Raw genomic sequence first — 7,842 nt, 5'->3', positions numbered from 1 at the left:
CAGGTTACCCCACACCTCCCTCCCCGTGATCCTGGCAAGGGCAAACCCCCCAGCTGCCTTTCCATAGTCTGGGATGGACCTGGATAACCTTGATGAGGCCCAGCCCAAGGCTCCAACACCTCCTGAGTATTTCACTCCTGGCTGAACTCCTCTTTCCCCTTTTCCCTTCCTCCCTTCTCTCCACAGGTTTTTAAGCCTCAGTTCTGAACGTGCGAAGTCTCCCAAACAGGTGAGCCATAAAAAGCTGGAGAGGACTTTGCAGGGAGGTAGCAGCACCACGGGCTCGTGGTTGGAGCAGGCAGCAAGCCAGGACACTCAGGATCACAGCCTGGCTCCAGCAAAAACTTCCTCAGTGGCCCTGGGAAAGGGGCAGAGTGGAGTCCCACAAGAGCTGGGTTGCCTTCACAGCATTTCTGAAGGTCCCAGCACCCAGAGGGGCACAGAAAGCCCCCCAGAGCTTTAGGAACAGCTCCCCCTCCACTGGGATCACCCACCTTCCTCTTCCTCTGCCCCCTGGGAGCCCGAAACAGCTGGGCAGTTTCCAAGCCTTTCCCAAGGAGGCCGGGTGAGTTGTGCTGGATGGATTTCCCAGCTCTGCTCTTTCTGAACAAATGTAACACTCCCCCCACAGACCCCCCTAAAAGCTTTTCATTAATTCCTCTCCAGTGGTGCCAGCACTCCCAGTTACCTGCTGGAGCATACTGGGACTGCCAGCACCTCATCCCCACGCCTGCATTCCTGCTCCCCCCTCCTCCATCCCAGCAGCCACTGGATATTTTATCGTGTGTGATTATTTACTTAACGAAACACAGGTATTTGCAGCCCGGAGGGTTTTCCCCACCGGGAGGCTGGAATAACAGCACGGAACAGCATCAGGCCTTGGGAATACTCACAGCATCCTTTGCTGGGGAGATGGCCGTGCTGGCAGGAGGAGGAGCAGCTCAAGAGGTTGTTTGATTGTTTCCTGGTTGTAAAAAAACTCAGCTGGTTCCAGGGTGAGCAGAGGAGGAGAGAGATGCAGGGAAAGGGGTGGTGACCTGCTGGTGATGGCAGTGACACTTCTGGCACAGCTTTGGCCAGATGGAAGCCTGGATTCCTGGCAAGCCAGGGCTGTGGGTGGCCAGGTCTCCCTCATCTCCCACGGGAGGTGTTTCCTGGATGCAGAGCCTCCTCCCAGCCCAAACAGCTCCAGCTCTCCTTTGTCTCCTGCAGAAGCCTCGCCGTGCTTGGGGTGCTCAGGGAAAGGCTCCCTCTCTGTGATCCCACATCTACAACAAGGCAAATTCACCTGGCTCTGGGGTCCCAGCCTGGGCTGGAGCTCCGGGGGGACCTCACAGTTTCAGGGGGACCTCAGTGCTCCCCACAAGCACCTGGAAGGGGACTGTAGCAAGGTGGGGTCGATTGCTTCTGCCGTGTCCCAAGTGAGAAAGAAAAACGGCCTCAAGTCGCACAGGGGAGCTTCAGAATGGATATTCAGAAAAATGTTTTCACTGGAAGAGTGGTCAGGCCTTGGAATAAGTTGCCCAGGGAAGTGGTGGAGTCACTGTCTCTGGGAGTGACCAAGAGGTGTCTGGATGTGGGGGCCAGGGTTTAGGGGTGCTGATTGTGGGGCTGGGTGGGTGGTTGGACTTGATGATGCTCTGGGTCTCTTCCAACTTTGATGATTCTGGGATTCTGCAGGATGCCAGGCAGCCAGGAGCCTTCCTGTGCTCCCAAGAGTCCCTGCCCAGCCTTGGCAGTGCCTGTGACTGCCACAGGCCTCTCCACAGGGAGATCACAACCAGATTTGGACACAGCTGATGCCAGGCCCGAGGAACCCCTGTGAACCCTCTCTCCAAGCAGGGAGCATCTCTCCCAGCTTCTATCCCAGATCCCAGAGAGCTGAGCCCTCAAACCACCAGGATCTGGGCCTGTGGGATGCTGAGGAGGCTGATGAGCAGACTTTGGGAGTTTCAAGCATGGTTTGAGTTGCTTTTCTTTTTCTGGACCACACAGACCCTCCCTGAGGCATCATTCCTAGAAAAGTCAGAGCACTGCAGGATTTATGGGCTGAGGAAAGAGCTGGAATTCAGTTCTCTGTCCTTGGGTTCCTGCTCAGGAGCTCCAGCGTGGCCCTGTTTCCATCCCAGGAGGGGCAGGAGGGGGATGAGGGACTGTCCCAGACACACAGGGACATGGCTGGGGGGTGTCACCTCTCCAGCAGGTCTGGGGACTCTCTGTGACCCTGGGAGGCCATGCTGGGTGAGGTGACACAGGGGTGGCAGAACTCAGCCCAGGGTGTTCCTGAGCAGGAATATCCCTGGGGATTTGTCAGGGAATCACTGGACCCATGGTGAGATGCTGCACCATCTCACAGCATCCTGAAAGGGCAGTAAAACCCTCCTGGGACACAGAAAAGTCCTGATGTTCTGACCGGGAAAGGGAATTGGGAGCTGGAAACACTTATCCCTGTCAGTGCCTAGGGATGAGCACAGGGAGCTCTGCCAGAGCCCCTGCCCTGGGCTGGGTTTGGCCCTGCAGCTTTGTCCTGCCCAGCCCAGGCACTGGCGGCCCACAGGGAATGCAGGAGCTCTGCCAGCATCCAGCCAGGCCTCTGGGCTTGGCATGGGAGGGGCGAGGGAGAGCAGTCCATAGGAGGATGAGGGTTTAGATCATGGAAGACCTCGCTGTAAAACCAGAGAAAAACCTGTGAGAGAAACGTTCATCTTCACAGGGAGACAGTCAGGCTTTGGGAAGCAGGGGGTGGAGGGCTGTGGGGACGGGTCTGCCCACCTACAGGGAAAACCGGGTGAGGATCTGGGGCTCAGTCTGGTTTTCCTCAGCCTGAAGGGGCTGGTGCTGCTGCAGTGATAGGAGAACATGGAGTAGGTGTAGCACAGGCACTGACTGTCCCTGCACTGCTGCCCTGAGCTTTCCCTGCTGCTCCTCATCCCTGTCCTTCCCCTCTCCATCACTCCCTCACACCTCTGTGCTTCCCTCTTCACCTGAGCTCAGGGAAGTGCCAATGCTCCCCTGGGAAGTCTCTCCATTGCCACCAGCCGCTGGTGGCATCACCTTCCAGCCAGGCACACAGAGCCCCTTTCAGGCCACTCAACTGTGAGCTGGGACACAAAACTCTGGTGAGAGGCTCATCCTCCAGACCTGGACAGGAAACAAGCTGGGATCCTGCTCTCTTTCACAGGAGCCTGAGCAGGAGGTGAGGGAGACATCTGTTCCCTGGAGCCTGGCACAGGAGGATGGATTTTAGCTTCCTTAGGGAGCTCCCTGCCTTCTCCCAGCCCTTAGTGCTGGATCCCAGCCCTTTCCCATCCCTGCACAACTTCCTTCCAGCACGCTCCTGGTGCAGCACCTGGAACGTGGCTGCTGCACCCTTGGGCAAGGCAGGAATATGGAAATGTCAGCGTTATTTGCAAGGCAATAATGTTTGGAGCGGCGGAGGTCACCCGGCATTAACCTGCTGATGACACTGTTTAATCTTCCCAAGAGGTTGGAATCAAAGGGAAAACACAGCGAGCTCATTCCCAGGAGTGTGTCCTGCACTCGGGGTTTACAACCAGAGGAATGTGGGCTGGGTTAGGAAAGGCCTTTGCAGAGGTTTGTTTATTCAGAGGTCAATGCAGCAACTGGGAGGGAGCTGCCAGCCAGGGCAGGGGACAGCAGCTCCTGTGCTGGCCCTGCTGCCTTACCTGGCACAGCACTGCTTCAGGAGAGCACCCAGAAGTGCAGGTGGGGGCTTTTTGCTGGAACATCTTCCACTGAATAAACAGCTGGAAGAGCCTGGAGTGTTCTCCTCTACTGCTCTCTATGTTCCATGTCTGAAAAATCCAGGTGTGGTCCTCATCCTTTAAAGTCACCCTCGTCCTTTAAAGTCACCCTTGCTGTGGTCCTCACCAGGGTGGGTGAGGCTGAGGTGGTTTCAGGGCTGCTCACTCCACCCTTACTCCTCCAGGATTCCCCCGTGCTGGCTCTCATCTGTCTGAAATGGCAATTTTTGTTTGGCTCTGTCAGGATATGCTTGCAATTCTTTTTTCCACTTCAACATCTTTAGTGTGTTCTCTAGACCCAGGTTGAAGCACAAAAGGCTTTGAAGGCATTTTAAGGCACCCCTCAAGCTCCTCAAGAAACTGCTCTGGCAATTTTTTAGGACTTTCTTGCTAATTGTTTATCAGCAGGACAATTTCTCAGTGATGCTGTCACCGACAGTGGGCACAGGGGGGACAGGTCCCTGAGCCAAGTCACAAAGTCACTGCAGAAACAGCTGTCATGGATTTAGATGTTGCCATCCACCGCTGAGCTGGGATTACAGCTGGGAATTCTCTCCATCAGCTTCAGGGCAATGTTAGCAAGGTCCATGTATGAGTTAGCAAGGAGTGTTTATGGAGCATAATCAGGGATTCCCAGAATGGTTTGGGCTGGAAGAGACCTTAAATCCCATCCAGTCCATCCCCTGCCATGGGCAGAGTCACCTTCCACTATCCCAGGTTTCTCCAAGCCCTGTGCAACCTGGCCTTGGACATTTCCAGGAATGGGAAGTCTACAACTTGTCCTTGAAGGAAGATGAAAACCAAGCATGGGACCAATTCCATGGCCAGAGCTGGAGAGATCCAAGCTGTGGTCACAGTCCTGCTCCAGAGGCCAAGGCCCCTCTTCTCCATTCCCAGGCTACCAATTCCTGGTGTCCTTGCACTTCGCCTCTGTTTCTCTTCCCTCAGAAGCTGTTGAGGCACCAAACTCTTGTCCGGGAGTTTTTTACAGAGGTCTTCCCATATCTGACCTGAACAACCACGGCCATGGCGGGAGGCAAATCGTCTTTGCTCTGTCCCTTTCCATGGAATATGGCAAATAAAAGCTTAGGAATTACTGTAGAGGCAAGAAAATCCTTCATTTGCATGGCTCTGTGCCTGCAAATTCAGGCTCAATTCCCCGTCTCCCAAAGGAATCCGTGCCAAGAGCAATCGGATTTGGGGCACGACCTTTGTCAGCACTTCCGACACCCTTTGTTGGTCACCTCCATAAGCTCCTGCCTGGTCTTTAATTCACAAAGGGAAAGGGTCTGATCCCATCCCTCATAAACACCAGGAGGATTCCACCGGCTGATGTGATTCCAAGGGAGCCTGAGCAGGGAGAGGGACTCCGCGAGACAAAGCTCTTGGTTAAACAACATCGATGGCTCAAATATTTGCCAACACTTGCGAACACAAATATTTACGCCGGCAGCAGGAGCCAAGGCAGATTTTTCCTTCCAGATGTATTAAATGTTTCCTTGAGTGTGCAGAACTGGGAAAGGGCTCTTCCATCACTCGCCGGCTCATTTTCCAGGCCAGTGGATGCGCTCACTTATTTGGCAAATCTTGCTGTTAACGGGTTTTTCTCAGCTGATTTTCTGGACTTTCCTGCTTTCCCTCACAATTCTGGGTAGGGAGGGAGAACAAATGTACTTTTTTAACTCCAGCAACCCAACCATTGTCAGCCATTGTCATGTCTCACTGCCAAAGAGGATGATCTGGGGTACTTCGTGTCTCTTGGACCTGCTCAATGTCCTTGTGGGATGGGAGGATGTGGAGCAGGGTAAAACATCCAAGGAAGTGCCTTGTAAAGACACCAAGGTTGACACGTGCTGGATGCAGCCCATTCCTTGGCACATTCCCGAGGCTGGAGTGACACCTGAACCTGGGAAGTGACTGCTGCCACCTAAACTGCCCCATTTCCAGAGAAATGCTCAGCCTGGATAAATTACATTCTTTTGGAGGTGCCAGGACCAGCAGTGCTCCTGCTGCTCCTGTCACTGCCCAGTGTTCCTGGGAATGCCTCTGATGCCAGGATACTGCAGGAGAGGGCTCCGATCTTGCTCAGACATCCACATTCCCCTTATATTCCAGGATATTGTGCTTACAATAAATGGGAGGTTTGTTCCCAGCCCCAAACACTGGCAAGGACAAAGGGAAAGCAGCAGTTCCCACCCAGGGAATTGTGGTGGAGTCAGCAGCAGCAAGAAAACTTCAGATCCAAGGGGATGAAGGGAGGCACTGGACAGCCAAACTTCAGTCCAGGAGCAGGGATTTGAATTTCAGGGATGTGCTACAGGTCTCTTAGAAGAGAAAATAAACATCAGTTTAAGGCCTGGTGTGGTGCAATTCCATGGATAATTATGAAGGGGGAATATTGTGAATGAATAGAACTCCAAATCCCTTTCCAAGCTGCTTGGCTCCAATAAAGTGAAGAAAAGCTCACACATGGTTTTGGTGTGGGTAATAGGGGGCAGATGAGGTTGGCCTTCCTCTGCCAAGGCAAAGCGAATCCAAATGGAGAAATGGAGCCCCCAGGGATGAAGTTGTTCATCCCACTGGTTGGTATTCTGCCTCTGGAATTAATGGACCCAGAAATTTTCTGGAAAAAGGTACTTTAACGCACAGGGAATGGGAAAAACCCTGCGTGAAATTGGGTGGAAAAGTGGGTGACATTGGACAGGAGCTTTGTTTTCCTGCATGTCCCTCACACTGTCTCAGTTAAAGCTCCAGTGGGCAGACTGGGAAGGGGCTGCAGGATGGCAGGAGACACAGAAACACATTCCAGGGACACAGCCAAGCCAGAAAATCGGTAAGGGCTGCTCTGGCCCAGGGAAAGGTGAACAGAACTTCATGGATGCTGAGGATCAGATGTGGGGAGGGTGTGTCGAGGGACAGGAATGTGGGACTGGGGACAGCTGGGAGAAGCTTCCTTAACATCTTCCCACTCCTTGGCTGGCTCTGTCTGGCACTCCCAGCCCTTTGCTTAACAACATAATCCAGCTTGGCACTTGGATTCCCACCCCCGGATCTGCAGGGGAAAGCACAGCCCTGACCTGCACTTCCAGCAGGGATCATCCCGGGAGTCGGAGTCATTCCTGTGCCTCACAGGGTGACAGGAGCTGGGTACTCCCTCCTGCCCTGCTGCTCCACACCCTGCAATTAATTAACCCTTGTCGTGCCTGACTGAGAACCGGGAGAGAGAGAAAGCAGGGAACAGATGATCCCAGGGTAAATCACTGGGACAACTGTCTGGTTCACTGCCTGGGAAAGGCGAGGGAGGAACGGGCACACGGCGCTGGCCTTCGGACTGTGACGCTCTCTGGAACCACCCCAGCAGGGCTCATGAGGTCATAGAGCCATGGAATCTCCTGGCAAGGAGACCACCAGGATCAGCCAGTCCAACTGCTGGCCCTGCACAGACACCCCAACAATCCCACCCTGTGCATCCCTGGGAGCGTTGTCCAAACTCTCCTGGAGCTCTGGCAGCTCTGGGGCTGTGACCATTCCCTGGGGAGCCTGGTCAGTGCCAAAACACCCTCTGGAGGAAGACCTTTTCCTAAAATCCAACCTGAACCTGCCCTCACACAGCTCCAGGTGTTCCCTTGCATCTACCCCATGGTATTTCAGGAACAGCTTCCCTTGGTCTCAGCCATGGGGAACGTTCTTAGGGTGTGGATGATCTTCCTCCTGCTCCGTGGATAAACCCAAGCTGTGTTTCCTGGAGCGTGGCCCCTCTTCAACCCCGGGGAGGAAATGAGGGTCTCTGGACTCTGTTCCTTCCTCATTTGGCAACACAAAATGGAGATGTTGGGAGGAAACAATCCAGAGAAATGTTTCACATCAGTGAGACACACTCCAAAGTATTTTTGGCAACGTGGTGTGGGAATTTGGCTTGGAGAGTTGCTCGGAAGCTCTAAACTCCCATAGATGGAGCAAAAAGTGGCACCTCCATCTCTTGTGTCTGGAGTGGTTTGGGTCCTAAATGAGGGAACCATAAGAGGCTGATAATGGAGCTAATGGTGGTCTGAGGGATTTTCTTTAGGGAAAATCCTTC

General features: G+C 53.9%; 1 long non-coding RNA gene across 1 annotated transcript; it reads right to left on the bottom strand.

The window, feature by feature from the left end:
• Positions 1-5,229: 5,229 nt before the first annotated feature.
• On the bottom strand, positions 5,230-7,094 carry LOC128795216 (uncharacterized). Its single transcript, XR_008433434.1, has 2 exons — positions 6,842-7,094; positions 5,230-5,411 (listed from the first exon to the last, which is right to left on the bottom strand). It is a non-coding gene; the product is annotated as an uncharacterized LOC128795216 (long non-coding RNA).
• Between the last annotated feature and the right edge of the window lie 748 nt (positions 7,095-7,842).

Source organism: Vidua chalybeata, chromosome 14, assembly GCF_026979565.1.
Source record: "Vidua chalybeata isolate OUT-0048 chromosome 14, bVidCha1 merged haplotype, whole genome shotgun sequence".
Lineage (NCBI taxonomy): Eukaryota > Metazoa > Chordata > Aves > Passeriformes > Viduidae > Vidua > Vidua chalybeata.
The sequence above is the reverse complement of the archived record's forward strand: the minus strand, read 5'-3'. Positions and strand labels throughout refer to the sequence as shown.